The 16,123-nt window shown below is 37.4% G+C and overlaps 2 non-coding genes across 2 annotated transcripts; both read right to left on the reverse strand.

Annotated features, from left to right (window-relative positions):
- Positions 1–7,302: 7,302 nt before the first annotated feature.
- LOC128289994 (small nucleolar RNA R71) lies at positions 7,303–7,409 on the reverse strand. Its single transcript, XR_008279634.1, has one exon. It is a non-coding gene; the product is annotated as a small nucleolar RNA R71 (small nucleolar RNA).
- An 8,362-nt stretch (positions 7,410–15,771) lies between these two features.
- On the reverse strand, positions 15,772–15,878 carry LOC128289611 (small nucleolar RNA R71). Its single transcript, XR_008279255.1, has one exon. It is a non-coding gene; the product is annotated as a small nucleolar RNA R71 (small nucleolar RNA).
- Positions 15,879–16,123: the final 245 nt, after the last annotated feature.

Raw genomic sequence — 16,123 nt, forward strand, 5'->3', positions numbered from 1 at the left:
GTGTTACGGATACCAGACAGCTTGTGAGAGCAGCCCATGTAGCTACGTCTTGACCGTCAGCTTGTGTGAGTAGACCCATGATTAGCTTGAGAGCGAGCTTTTATGTGATATGAAATATGAGGTAACTTTGGCTACATATGTGACACTTGTGTGGAAAGACCTTCCGTGTATCCGTTTAGTATTCCAAGTGTTCAATAGGTATGTCAAGAATGAGAAAGAGCATGTTAAGTCAAGAGTTGGTATAGGTACATACAAAAAACTCATAAGAATGAGCTTGTTAAGCGATGAACTTTCGGTAAGATTAAGAATGATAAAGTTACGCTTATGAAACTATGTTGATAAATATGTGATTTATGTTAAATTAAATTGTATGATATTCATGCTAATGTTGTTTAATATTATTTATTATTGCATGTGAGCTTACTAAGCTTTAGGCTTACTCATTTTCCTTTTCGTTTTCTTATAGTGTCGCCAAACTAGCTCGGGGATCGGAAGTAGTCGGAACATCAATCATACTATCAATTTGATCATTTGGGTATAATTGGTTTAGATATTTTAAATATGGCATGTATAGGGACTTGGTCTTTTTCTGATATGTGTCATTATTGATTTGGCCAAATGTTTTGGCTTGTAATGGTATTTGATTCATTTTGTAAATTGCCATTTGGTATTGGCTAATATTGTTTAAGTATTTGTGCATATAGAGATGACTTTCATGGATGGATTTATTGTATGGTTTGTGATGATGATTATGAAATGTTGTATGTGATAGAAAATAACATGTAATTGATGTGTGTATATGCTTGGATTAGGTTTGTTTGATATTGTTTAGGTTAGTGCAAGAAAGGGTGGCAAAAAGGCTTGGTATATAGCCTTATTTTTGTCCACACGGGCGTGTGTCTAGGCCGTGTGTGACACACGGCTTGCCCATTGGTGTGTGATCTGGCCGTGTGTCACCTGTATTTTTGAATTTTAGCTTCGAATTGGCCACACGAGCAGAGACACAGCCATGTATCTCAACCATGTGAAGGACACGGCCCAGGGACACGGGCGTGTGCCCAAGGCTTGTGAAGGCTGCACCTAATTTAGGAAAAATTATGAAAAAATATTGCCTACACAGCCTAGCACACGAGTGTGTGCCTTAGCTGTGTGACCCTATGATAAACCATCAAAGTAACACATTTTGATCCCATGCTTAGCATGTTTTTAGATGATTTATTATTTAATTTAGTGAAATTGATGCTCTTAATCCTTTAATTTCATGTTTTATACTTAGGAAAGTATAGGGGAACAAAAGAATCAGAAAACGAGCCCAAAACGGACAAAATGGGCTTATCTAAAGATCCACACGGTGAAGACCATTTCTACACGGGCTGAGCACACGCCCGTATGAGCCACACAGGCTAGCCATACGCCTATGTGGAAGCCTGTATCGATATCGCTCCCTGTTTTCTAAACACGCGAAAAAGCCAATTTTAGGTTTTCTGAGCATTCTAGAGTCTATATAAACACACTAAAAGAAGACCTAAGGGGACACGCGGAGTAGAACGTAGAAATTAATCGAAGAACATCGACAGACTCAAGATCTCCTTCAGGACTGAAGATCTCCATTCAATTTCTTTAAAAGTTTTTGGGTTTCTTTATGTTTTGTTGTTTTCCTATTTTTGAGATGTTTTCCTTTCCAAGTATGAACGAAATTCCCTAAATTCCTAGGGAAGATGAAACCTATGACAGATCTTATTATTTAATTTTTTTGAATTACATGATAAATATTTGTTCTTGATCTTAATTATGTTTACTTACCTTCTTGTTTAATATTTTCAGGATATTAATTCATGATTGATGTGCTTAATCAGTGGAGCAAAAGTCCCTGTTTAAGAGTAAATCTGGCATAATTGAGTGGAGTTGCATGCAATCTAAGAAATAGGATGATATAAATCTATCGGATTAGAGTCAAATCTAATAGGGGAATCCATAGATCGAGTTAATGAGACGATAGGGGTCTTAATTAGAAAGAGATTTCAATTAATCAACCTAGAGTCAGTTATTTTTACTCTCGAAAGATATATTAATATAATTTAGGGATTACTACAGATCAAGTCAAATGAATAAATTGTTTAATTCAGATTTAGAATAATAACTGAAGTCTAGGTGGATTCTTTCCTGGGTATCATCTCTCTCATAAGTTTTCTTCGATTATTTTCCCAATTTGCTCTCTATTGCTTAGTAAGTAGTTGATAAACCGTAATTTATACATATTTCTATCCCATGCTTAGCACATTTTATGGATGATTTTTCCTTAAAATTGGTGAATTCGATGCTCCTAATGCCTTAATTTCATGTTTTATACCTAGGTGAGCATAGGAGAGTGAAAGGAACGAGAAACGGGCCAAAAACAGAGAAAATGGGCCAATGTACAAAATCAACATGGCCTGGACCTCCTCACACAGGTAGACCACACGGCCGTGTCAATTTGGCAGAATTGAAGCACGACTCACACGGGTGGACCTGTGACAGCCCTAATTTAGCCCTAGTCGAAAAGTGGTTTCGGGATCACAAAACCGAGTCCCAAAAATAATCAAATGTTATATTATGTGTTTATTTCATGTGAAAGTGCATGTGTGAAAATCCCATGCTTTGATTCTGCCATTTGTGAGGGAAATTATGAAATAGGACCTATGTGAAAATTTTTGAAAATGCTATAGGCTAATATGTAGTGGCCTAATAAATAGTAGTGCAAAATAGGAGGATTTGCATGTCAAACTCCCCATTTTATGTGTAGTGGCCGGCCATGGTGTTAATGGTAGACAACATGTGCAAATTTCTTTATTGAAGTTATGGCATAAGTATGGCACAAATAATATATGTTATTTTGTGTCATAAAATGTTTAGTAATAGAATAACAAAAAGGAAGAAAAGGAAGGTTTTGTTCATTCTTGTTCATGAAAGTGAAAATAGAAGAGAAAGGAGAGGAAAAGAGCTCTTGAATGTTCGGTCACTTGGGGAAGAAAAATCCAAGCTCAAGAGCATAGAGGGGCAAAATTCGAATAAGGGAAAAGAGAAAGTAATCGAATAGCCGTTGTAATCGTTCGGCAACATTCAAGGTAAGTTCTTAAGTGTTTAAGCTTGGTTCCTTTTATATGCCCAAGAGTTAAATTAATATGGAAAAGGAATGTAAATTTTATTTAGTTAATGTGCGAATATGTAATGATTTAAGGCTATAAGTCGATTATGGCTATTATGCTTAAGTTGAATTAGATTTGGAAATTTGATGCACTAAATGAGTGTTACAATGAATAAACGTGTCGTATATGTGTTTGGTGGAGATATCACGATTTGTGATTATTAAATACCTAAAGGAAACCATGATGTGTATAAAATTATTATTATTAGTCCTTTGTGGTAGCGAATATGGCTTGGCACTAAAGTGATTAAATGTGAACTTCGATGAGGTAAACTATTAAAAGTGTGGTGTTATAAGACTATGGGCTAATACGATATGTGGATTAGATTACGTAAAGTAAATTATTAAGGTATGTGATATGTACTTATGCATGTTAAATCGATTGGAATTGAATCATGAATGTGAATTACGAAGCATAGGTAAAAATGCCTATGACATATATGTGAGTAAGGGTAAAACCATCGTAAATTATCGATAAGGATGGGCTATGTGGAACCATCTTATAATTGCTAATTTGAAAGGTTGTGTGTGAATCAGTGAGCAATATGTATATATTAGATGAATCGTGACCTTTTGGTTCTACTTGAATTAAGTTGTGCGATAAATAATTTATGTATATGACTTATAATCGAATGGTCACTATGGGTTAAGTTTGAATGGTGAAATGGATATGTGATATTTATGAATGACTTTTGAACCGAAATGTAAACGATGGTGTTCATATGGAACTTATACCCGAATGTTGCAAATGACTACGAATGTGATAAGTTGAAGATGTATTAATATATGATTAAATATGCATGATATTTGATGTGTATTCGGGTTAAATCCATGAGCTTCGTGTTGGTATTATATCCGGATAAATCCATGAGCCTAGTCTTGGTATTATATTCGCCTTCGTGCCTAGCGTGCTTAGTGCCTTGATGTGTATTCGAGCCTTTGTGCCTAGCGAGCTTAGTCTTGGGTGATGTGTATTCGACGCCGTGCCTAGCGAGCTTCGTCTTGGTGATGTGTATTCGCCGTGTGCTAGCATGCTTCGTGTCGGTGATGTGTATTTGGGCCTTCGTGCCTAGCAGGCGTAATGCCGGTGAAATGATATGTTATGTGAATTCGGCGTTCCTTGTAAGATAAGGGTTTAGCCGAATGTTAAAGATGAAATGATAGTGTATTGTATCATGCTTATATGGCCTAATGGCAAGTATAACATGTTGGTAAAAATGCAATATGCTTTTATAATCGAATGATAAGTTTGAAATGAACGTGAGTGAAATGTTATGCATAAGCTATCAAATGCTAAGTGTGAAAATGAGATGAAAGAAAAGTGTTTGAGATGTATAATTATATACGTTCGAATGATGTTAGTACTTAATTGATATGAATATGTTATATGGAACTTGTTGACTTGATTATTCGGGCCTTTGAGCTTAGCAAACTATAATGCCGGTGAGATACTATTCGGGCCTTCGAGCCTAGTAGGCTATAATGCCGGTGAACTGATATCGGGCCTCGAGCCTAACAGGTAAAATGCCGGTGATTTGATATAAGTCCATGACTAAGGTACCTCGTGTTAGGTTGACAAATGAATACATTCAGTACGTTAAGTGGGATAGGTACGCATTATGTACTCATATGTGAGTTTGATCTGCAATGAATCATAAGCGTGCATTGTGATACATACGTGAATAAATGTTATAACTATATCTATGATCATGATACACCGGGTCGAGGTGTGAAAGTATGTGAAAGTATTCGATTTAATTATGTTATACTGAATTGATTAAGTGTGATAAGAATCTTTGAACGTGCATTATGTGTTTGTGTGTATTTGGCGAGATGGCAATATACCTAGAATATGGCCACTTAAGAAATTGAATAATCGAAGTATAATTGTGTTTATTTGTTTGCATTGCTTAAGACTTACTAAGCTTATGAAAGCTTACTCCGTTGTTACATTCCTCTGTTTTATAGATTGTTGACTTCGGTTACCTACTCGGGTTGGAGTTCGCCGGAGATATTATCACACTGTCGAGCTCACGCTATTGGTGTAAGTAAATCCTAGTATTTCGAGTCTATGGCATGTATAGGGTTTTAATGTTGAGTATGTGATATTATAATTTAGCCAAAGGTGTTGGCTAGTGATGTTTTGGGCCTCGTAAGCCCATATATGGGACAGATTGCATGTGAAAAGAAAAGTTTTAAATTGATTGAAATTTTTCGGCACTGTTTTTGTGTGATTGACTGAGTTTAAGTCGGGCTACACCTCGAACCCCATTCCGACGAGGGATACGGGCGAGGGGTGTTACAGGACCATACGCCCGTGCCTATTTAACAGGCTTGACCACAACCTAAAGTAATCGCACACGGGCGTGTCCCTGCCGAGCCCAAGTTTAGTCCAATTCGAAAAAGGCCAATTTTGAGGGTTCTTAGGCATTCCAAAGCCTATAAATACACCCTAGAGGAGAAGGAAAAAGGACACACAGAGAGGGAAGTACGGAACTGCTCAAGGAAAGCTGATTGATCCATCTCAGAAGCCGGATTCATCATCAAGACTGAAGATCTCCCCTTAATTTCCCTTCAGGAGTTTTGGGTTTTTCTTTATGTTTTGTATTTATTATTCTTCTGAGATGTTACCTTTTTAGTTATGAACTAAAACCCCTAAATACCTAAGGGGAATGAAACCTAAGATAGATCTTGTTATTGTTATCTGAATTGTATGATAAATATTTGACTTGTTCTTATATGTGTTCTTAATTCTTGTTTTGATATTCCAGGATATTGATTCGAGTTAAGCTCTTATTCAGAGGAGGAATAGACCCTGCCTAAGAGTACATTTGTCATAATTAAGCGGAGTTGGTTGCATGCCTAGAGTTAGGGTGACAAGATTTTGCCGGATTAGGGTGAAACCTAATAAGAGGATCCATAAATCGAGTTAATGCAACCTTAGGGAGTTAATTAGAAAGAGATTTCAATTATTCAACCTAGGATTAGACATTGTTAGTCTCAAGAGTGATAATAATATAACTTAGGGATTTCTACGGATCAGGTCAAATGAATAAATCATCTGATTCAAAGTCAAATAACAAGTGAAGTCTAGGTGGATTTTTCCTTAGGTATTGTCTCAATCAATCGAGGTTTCCAAAAGTAATTCTCCAATTCTATTTTCTGTGATTTCTCAGTTTAGTTAATTAGTTAGTTGAAACAAACCCCATTATTCTTAGGCTAGATAATAAAAAGAAAGTTAATACTAGTACTTTTAGTTCCTTTGGGTTCGATAATCCGGTCTTGCTAAAGCTATACTACTATTCGATAGGTACACTGGCCTTCATCGTGATAATAGTTAGTTTCAAGAACGATTCATTATAAATATTTAAAACCTATCACGAATATCACATACCAAGTTTTTGGCGCTGTTGCCGGGGAACTAAGATATTAGGAACACTCGATTTTTATTACTTTATCCATTTACTTTTATTGCAATTTAAATTTTATTCTAATTTTTATTACTAATTTTTTCTTTTCTCTTTTTCTAGCAGGTTCTTATAGTTTATGACTAGAAGAAACCCATCAGGACCATCACTTTTTGACAGTGAGATCAATCGCACAGTTCGCAAAAACCAAAGAGAAATAAGGCGAAGCTTAAGATACACAGAGAACGAGCAAGAGGACGATATTAAAACCACAACTAAGGAGATGGCTGAAAACCAAGAAAATTCGCTACCTCCAGCGATTGCTATTAATCAGAATCCTACTCCGCACACTATGTATGATTATCCTAAACCTAATTTAACAAGAACTGAGTCAAGTATAGTTAGACCTGCTATTGCTGCAAATAATTTTAAACTGAAACCTGACACAATTCAAATGATACAACAGTTTGTTCAGTTTGATGGTTTGCAGGACGAGGATCCCAATGCTCACTTGGCAAATTTCTTAGAATTTTGCGATACATTTAAAATCAATGGTGTTTCTGATGATGTCATACGTCTTTAGTTGTTTCCCTTTTCATTAAGGAATAAGGCTAAATAGAGATTGAACTTGTTACCACAAGGGTCAATCACTACTTGGGAAAAATGACCGAAAAATTTTTATTAAAATATTTTCCACCAGCTAAAACAGCGAAATTACGTAATGATATCTCTTCTTTTGTATAGATGGATTTAGAAACACTCTACGATACATGGGAGAGATACAAGGACCTTTTGAGAAGGTGCCCTCACCATGGGTTACCGCTTTGGCTACAGGTTCAAACGTTCCATAATGGCTTGAATCCTTCGACTCGGCAGATGATTGATGTAGCCGCTGGAGGAACTATCAATAATAAGACACCTGAGGCGGCTTACAAATTTATTGAAGGGATGTCACTGAATAACTATCAGTGGCAAGTTATGAGAACAAAGCCGACAAAAGCAGCCGGTGTCTTCAACCTCGACGCGGTTACTATGCTATCTAACCAAATAGAACTCTTAAATAAAAAGATTGACGGTTTGTGTGGTTCTACTCAGGTACATCCAGTGATGAGGTGCGATTCGAATGGAGGAGGAGCATGTACAGAATATCAGCCCTTCAACCCTAGCATCGAGGAGGAACAAAGTCCAATATATGGGTAACAATAACTCTAGACCCCAAAATAACCCATATAGTAACACTTATAATGCAGGTTGGAGGAACCATCCCAATTTCTCGTGGGGCAGTCAAGGAAATCAAAGGCTACAACATCCTCCGGGTTTTCAACAACCAACCTACTAATAGGAAAAGAAGCCGAACCTTGAAGAGATGCTCTCAAAGTTTATATTGGTGTCAGAAACTCATTTTTAGAATACCGAGACAGTATTTAAGAATCAACAAACATTGATCCAAGGGCTCGAAACTCAAATTGGACAGCTTGCCAAGTTGATTTCTGAACGATCACAAGGTAGCTTGCCAAGCAACACAGAATCTAACCCAAGGGAGCAACTCAACGTGATTACTAGTCAAGATGAGGAAAGGTTAGTCACACCTGAACCAGAACCAAGGCAAGAAACTGAGATAAGCAAAGGTAAAGGTGAGGTAAACCACAATGAGCAGAAACTGGTAAATACAGAATACAAACCTCGTGTGCCATACCCTAATGCGACAAGGAAAGACCGCTCAGATGAACAATTTGGTAAATTCCTTAAACACTTAAAAAAATTACATATTAACTTACTGTTTATTGAAGCTCTATCGCAGATGCCAAACACAATGAAATTTTTAAAGGAGCTTTTAGCAAATAAGCGGAAGTTGGACGAGGCTTCGCATGTGAAGCTAAACGCAGTTTGCTCAGCTATTCTACAGAATAAACTACCCAAAAAATTGAAAGATCTAGGGAGTTTTACAATTCCTTGCTTAATTGGTAGTTTAGATGTTAATAATGCATTAGCTGATTTAGGGGCTAGTATTAACGTCATGTCTTACAAGATGTTTAAACAACTAAGTCTTAGGAAACCCAGACTGACTAGGATGAGCATCCAATTAGCAGATAAAACTATAAGGTTTCCTAGGGGTATTATTGAAGATGTGCTAGTTAAAATCGATAAATTTATATTTCTCGTTGACTTCGTTGTTCTAAACATAGAGGAGGATAGCAACACTCCTTGATTTAGGAAGGCCCTTTTTAGCAACTGCTAGAACGATTATTGATGTTGGCACAGGTGAGCTCACACTTCGGGTGGGAGACGAAACAATCACCCTTCAAGCTCGCAATTCTGGCAACACATCGAAAATTGAAGGTGATTGTCTAAACCATTCTACTAAAACTGGCAATATGGTGCAACCTACTTTGCAGGAAATGAGCTTGAAGGAAGTACATGAGCCATTTTCAAGCAATAGTAGAGGACCTATTCGTGAAGAACGAAGGCTACAAATCGAGGAGCTAGATGAATGGTAGACACATAAACCGAGAACACACGATAAACCAAAACTACGCCAGAACAAGCTCAATACCTTTCCAAATCAACTTAAGATTAGAGATAGAGTTTTATTAGAGTTTTATTAGATGCCGCAAATCCTCACATTATCATTGCCAAACCGAATGAAGAAATCCTTCTTACAGTACTTAGCATTTTTCCCATTCGGTACAGTCGAGGTAAATCATCCCAAGTTTGGCACTTTTAAGGTAAACAATACCCGCCTAAAACCTTATTTTGATGAGATTCACAGCAAGAATGAGGAGTATAAACTCCTCGAACCACCATGACCATTCAATGGAAAGGTAAGTCGAGCTTAGACTATAAATAAGCGCTTCTCAAGAGGTAACCTAAGCACTAACTGTATTAACTTCTTTAAATTTTAGTGTTTAACACCTAACTTACTAACGAAGTTCTTGAATACAGGTTTACCACACAGACACGGCCAAGCACACGGGTGTGCTTAGGTCCGTGTGAAAACAGGGCAAAGATTTCCCCAACACGGGCTATGATAAATCTCCACGGTCGCGTGACATGGCCGTGGCCGAACCTGCCAAAACAAAATAGGTGTGCGACACGCCCATGCCTGGAAATCGTGGCTGAACCTGTCAAAACAACATGGGCGTGAACCTTCATACACGGGTGTGGGAGAAGCGAACAGAGACAGACACAGCCGCTTGCACCAATATGCCCAAAGTACACGAGCGTGGGGAAATTGTTAGACGCGTCCAAATTCAAAATTCGCAAATCACACGGGCAGAAATTAGGGAACATGGGCGTGTTCCCTGGCCGTGTGTCACAGAATCTATAAATACCCTTCATTATTCATCATCTCCCTCACCCAAAATCCCTAACCCTAGCCGCTGCAAGTCCACACGGCCTCCCTAACACGCCTGTGCGCTGCTTCCAACCCCATTTTTGACGCCCATTCTCCTCTTTCTAGTGTTTATTTACTCTTTTCTCTTTTATTTTACTGATTTTTAATGCTATTTATCATAGTAAACTGCACTTTTCATGTTATTTTCAATCTTTCTATCACTCAAACTTTGTATCTAAAGTAGCTATCATCCTTTTAATGTTAAAGTTCTTACTTATTTCATGATTTCTATTCTCCATTTGACTATTTTACGTGCACATTCATAGTTAAGTAGATAAATGTATATTTTTAAGTTTTGTTTTGGTAATTTCTTTTTATTTTCTTAGTCAGTATATTAGGATACATTCATTCATGGTTATTGTTTCTATGGGTTTCATGCTATTAACCCAACACAAATTCATTCTTTAGATATATCTATTACTTATTCTCATAGGGTTATTTGGCACATTTACTTTGGCTATTATAGTATAGGTTAATATGTAAGCCCCATGGAAAGTATTCACATTCCACTTCAACTTCCATTACAGGTACACCATGTCATCTTTACGAGGAAAGAAAGCCGCCGTCCTTGCTTCGAAGAAAAGGAAGAGAGCATCATCTTCCTCGGGTCCTACCGCAAAAATTCATCACCCTTTCCTGCAGTTCCCCACTGGGCCCCAAGAAGAACTTTTCCAGATTCTACGGGCCCGACCCTTGGAAGTGGGCCTCTGTATAGACTGGGCCGCACTAGAACAAGTCCAACTCACGGATGCAATTAGGGCCCTCCTCACCACCGATCCTTGGGGGTTTTTCTTTAAGATTGTCGAGCTGACATATCTCGAACTCACAATGGAACTCTGCTCAACGTTCCATCTTCAGACCGTGATGGCCTGTTTTGATGACACAAGAATAATTCAATTTCGCCTCGGCGGTCTAGTCCTCCAATTGAACATCCCAGAGTTCGGAACCGCACTGGGCCTTTACACTGAGGAGTTCATGGAGGAGAATGAACTCCACACTCTCAATCGCCACATCCATCACTCTCCTTTACAATATTGGAACACCCTCACCCCCGGCGCTGCCCCTTACAATCGTAGTCGCTCCAAGGCATTGGCTTTCCCTCCATATCTGAGGTCTTACACGCCATTTTGGCTCACACATTAACAGGAAGGAGAGAGAGCACTGGCATCGTCAACACTCACGACACCTACTTTCTACGGTGTATGTCGCACGGGCATGTCATAGAGCTTGCTTATTTCATTGCCCTTACTATTCAACATCAGACAGAGTGACATAGGAAGGGGGTCATCTTCATCAGGCCCTATGTGACGCGGTTGGCTCGGCACTTCGAGCTCCTCATCACAGCAGCCCAATCATCCTCCCTCACTCTCATGGGCCAGATGTCCCCATAAGGCATCTCGAGCATGCTCTCGAGCTCCACAATATAGCAGCCCAATCATCCTCCTTCACTCTCATGGGCCAAATGTCCCCACAGGGCATCTCGAGCATGCTAAGTATGAGGATGATCGAGAAACGACGTGGCACATTCCATCCTCAGTACTGTCTCTCCCAATCCACCGAGGAGGAGACCCCCGAGGACATTACTGATGATGTCTCTCCATGTCACGAGGACCCACTGTCTCAGCCACCACCACCGTCTCGTCCAGTTCATGCGGCGGCTTCATATGTTGACATCTTTGAGTGCCTAGCTCGATTCGAACAGCAATGTTTTTAGCGCTTCAATCACATTGATGCTACACTACACTAGATTTGTCAGCACTTCCACATCTCATCCCCACCCCCACCTCACGAACCATCTAGCGATGAAGATGTTTAAAAACTTTTATTTATTATTTTATGTTTTTACTTTTATTTTATTTTACGACTACTTTTTATTTTTCTTTCACCTTATTTTTATTAGGACTTATAATTATTATTTTACAAATTTTAATTTCGACTAATTCATATTGAGTATTTACTCTTCCTTATATATTTCCTAAAAGAGTTCCTGATTCTATCACAGTTATAAAGAGCTCCAAAGCTTACAATTACTCAAGGACTTGAAACTCCACTGGGGAAGGTTCTCTACGACTGCCATGTCCTGCTCGACCATGACCATAACCAACTTCAAATATAATATTCTTTTGGTGCAGGACTTATGGACTAATGAACCTTTACTACCGCCGGAGTATCCTCCTCCACCTTCACACTGATTATTCTCCAAAACTCTAGTTCAAGGAAATTCATTCATCACTTAGGAAGTTTCACTTCTCTCCTTACCTTATTTTTATATTCTTTTCTATATATCTATCTTCGTACATTAAGGGCAATGTAAATCTTAAGTGTGGGGGGTATTCATTTTACTATCAGAAAAATCCCTGAATGATTGCCTTGTTCTCTTGAAAAGCTCTCATATCATGTTTAGGATAAATTTTGATTGATTTATGACTTTTATTGATTATCTTGAATTAAAACATAGGCATTTATGCATTGATTGTTTAAACTTTAAGACATTAGGGAATCAAGCATGATAAGTTGATTTTTGAAGAATTAAAAACTTTTAGGCTGTCTCCCTAAGTTTAGGTATTATCTTGAGTTGGAATTCATAAGTTTAAACATCAAAAAGCCATAATTTTTGTGAGATCTTGAGCCTTTAGAGCATCTATTATTTCTTTCATGTTCACTTTCACTATGAGTGCGTCAGTATTGAATTATTATTCTAGAACTTGCTTGATTATGCATGTCAAGACCACACCATTTGATTTGATATGTCAAAATGATAAATGCACTTAGGTTTAACTCACTCACTCTATAAAAGCCTACTTTCACAATTAACCCTTAGTGAACCCCCTTGATCCGAACAACCCATTCATTGATGTACTCTCAATATTAACCCATAACTCATTATTGTTAAAATCCCCTAAATTAATTTGATCCCTATTTTTGTCGAGATTTGAGTTGGAATAGTTGCTTAGCTATGTTTTATTCTATTTTGTAATTTGACTTGTTCCTAAAAATATATATATACATGTATACATTTTAGTAGTAGTGATCTTCTGAGCTAAAGAGTTAAATTCCATATTCTGAGAAAAAGCTCTGTTGTACGTAATTGATGACTAGCCATTTTTCTAGCTAGGCAATTTTTCAATTCAATCTCGATTCTAACCCTTTCTTTCAGCTTGTGACCACACCCTCTAACCAAAGTCACGTTACAACCCTCTAAAGACCTTTTGATTGATGTTTCATCTCAATTTATAGTAGTGGAGATTTGATTTTCATGCAAGCCTATGGTAATGACTTTTCATTATTGACTATTGAGTGCTTCATTTATTATCCTTAAACACCTCAAGTGATTTGAGTGAATCTTTAGTGAGGATGTGAAACTCTGTGACATTTTGAATCAAAGGTAAAGTACTTAGACGAGGGAAGACACCTATGTTTTCATGATAAAATACTCAACTTGGAATGTTTGAAACTTTGATGTTCTTTCAGTTGAATTTTCAATGTATGATTACCTATGGATTATTTTGAGATATTATCGATAGAAATTAAGAGTTGAGAAGAATTTATTTTGATTATGAGTTGAGGATTTTGCTTGAGGACAAGCAAATGCTTAAGTGTGGGGTATTTGATAAACCGTAATTTAATACATATTTCTATCCATGCTTAGCACATTTTATGGATGATTTTTCCTTAAAATTGGTGAATTCGATGCTCCTAATGCCTTAATTTCATGTTTTATACTTAGGTGAGCATAGTAGAGTGAAAGGAACGAGAAATAGGCCAAAAACGGAGAAAATGAACCAACGTACGAAATCAACATAGCCTGGACCTCTTCACACGGGCAGACCACACGACCGTGTCAATTTGGCAGAATCGAAGCACGGCTCACACGGATGGACCACACGCTCGTGCCTATTTAACAGGCTTGACCACGGCTTAAAGTAATCGTACACGAGCGTGTCACACGGGCGTGTCCCTACCGAGCCCAAGTTTAGTCCAATTCAGAAAAGGCCAATTTTGAGGGTTCTTAGGCATTGCAAAGCCTATAAATATACCCTAGAGGAGGAGGAAAAAGAACACACAAAGAGAGAAGTAGGGAACTACTCAAAGAAAGCTGATTGATCCATCTCAGAAGCTGGATTCATCATCAAGACTGAAGATCTCCCCTTAATTTCCCTTAAGGAGTTTTAGGTTTTTCTTTATGTTTTGTATTTATTATTCTTCTGAGATGTTTACCTTTTTAGTTATGAACTAAAACCCCCAAATACCTAAGGGGAATGAAACCTAAGACAGATCTTGTTATTATTATCTGAATTGTATGATAAATATTTGACTTGTTCTTAATTATGTGTTCTTAATTCTTGTTTTGATATTCCAGGATATTGATTCGAGTTAAGCTCTTATTCAGAGGAGGAATAGACCCTATCTAAGAGTACATTTGTCATAATTAAGTAGAGTTGGTTGCGCGCCTAGAGATAGGATGACAAGATTTTGCTGGATTAGGGTGAAACCTAATAAGGGGATCCATAGATCGAGTTAATCCAACCCTAGGGAGTTAATTAGAAAGAGATTTCAATTATTCAACCTAGGATTAGACATTTTTAGTCTCGAGAGAGATAATAATATAACTTAGGGATTTCTGCGGATCAAGTCAAATGAATAAACCGTCCGATTCAGAGTCAAATAACAAGTGAAGTCTAGGTGGATTTTTCCTTAGGTATTGTCTTAATCAATCGAGTTTTCCAAAAGTAATTCCCCAATTTTATTTTTTGTTATTTCTTAGTTTAGTTAATTAGTTAGTTGAAACAAACCCCATTATTCGGTCTTGCTAAAGCCATACTACTGTTTGATAGGTACATTTGCCTTCATCGTGATATTAGTTAGTTTTAAGAATGATTCATTATAAATATTTAAAACCTGTCATGAATATCACGTACCAGTAGTTTATTTTAATTTTAGATTAAAAACAACCCTTCAATTTATAGGCTAGATAGTAAAAAGATAGTAATTACTAGTACTTTTAGTCCTCGTCGATACGATATTCCCGATTCACTATAGCTATACTACCATTCGATAGGTGCGTTTGCCTTTGTCGTATTTTAGTTAGTTTGCGACGTCATCAAGTTTTTGGAGCCGTTGCTGGGGACTAAACTATTAGAAACACTTAATTTTTATTACTTTAGCCATTTTTTTTATTTTTATTGCATTTTATTTTTGTTTTTACTTTAATTTACTAGCTTTTCTTTTATTTGCTTCTGGCAGGTTCCTTTAGTTTATGAGTAGAGACAGTGAGATCAAAAGTATAGCTCGCAAAAACCATAGAGAAGTGAGGCAGAGTTGACAGAGTACAATAGAAGAGCAAGAGGATGCTGTTATTAATACTAAGGAGATGGCAGAAAATCATAATCTGTAAATCTAGTAAATCTGAATCCTGCTCCTCGTACTATGTACGATTATTTCAAGCCTAATTTAACTGGGGCTGAATCGAGTATTGTTAGACCTGCTGTTGCTGCAAATAATTTTGAACTGAAACCTAAAACTATTCAAAAGATTCAATAGTTTGTTCTGTTTATGGTTTGCAAGATGAAAATCCAAATACTTATATGGCTAACTGTTTGGAGTACTGCTACACTTTTAAAATTAATGGCTTTTCTGATGATGCCAGTCGCCTTCGGTTATTTCCCTTCTCATTGAGGAATAAAGCTAAACAATGGTTAAACTCTCTACCACGAGGGTCCATCACTACATGGGAGCAAATAATTGAAAAGTTTCTATTGAAATACTTTCCGCCGGCCAAGTTGGCAAAGTTGAGGAATGATATCTCTTCCTTTGTGCAAATGGACTTAGAGACCCTATACGATGCATGGGAGAGGTACAAGGATTTATTGAAAATGTGCCCTCACCATGGGTTACCCTTATGGTTACAGGTTCAGACTTTCTACAATGGTTTGAACCCCTCAACTAGGAAGTTGATCGATGCAACCGCTGGTGGTACTTTGAATAATAAAACTCTTGAGGAGGCTTATGAGTTTATAGAAGAGATGTCAGTGAATAATTATTAGTGTCAAGTTATGAGAACAAAGCCGATGAAAGCATCCAGTGTTTTTAATGTTGATGTAGTCACCATGTTGTCAAATTAGGTAGAGCTTTTGAATA

Source organism: Gossypium arboreum, chromosome 2 (genome assembly GCF_025698485.1).
Source record: "Gossypium arboreum isolate Shixiya-1 chromosome 2, ASM2569848v2, whole genome shotgun sequence".
In the NCBI taxonomy this organism is placed as follows: domain Eukaryota; kingdom Viridiplantae; phylum Streptophyta; class Magnoliopsida; order Malvales; family Malvaceae; genus Gossypium; species Gossypium arboreum.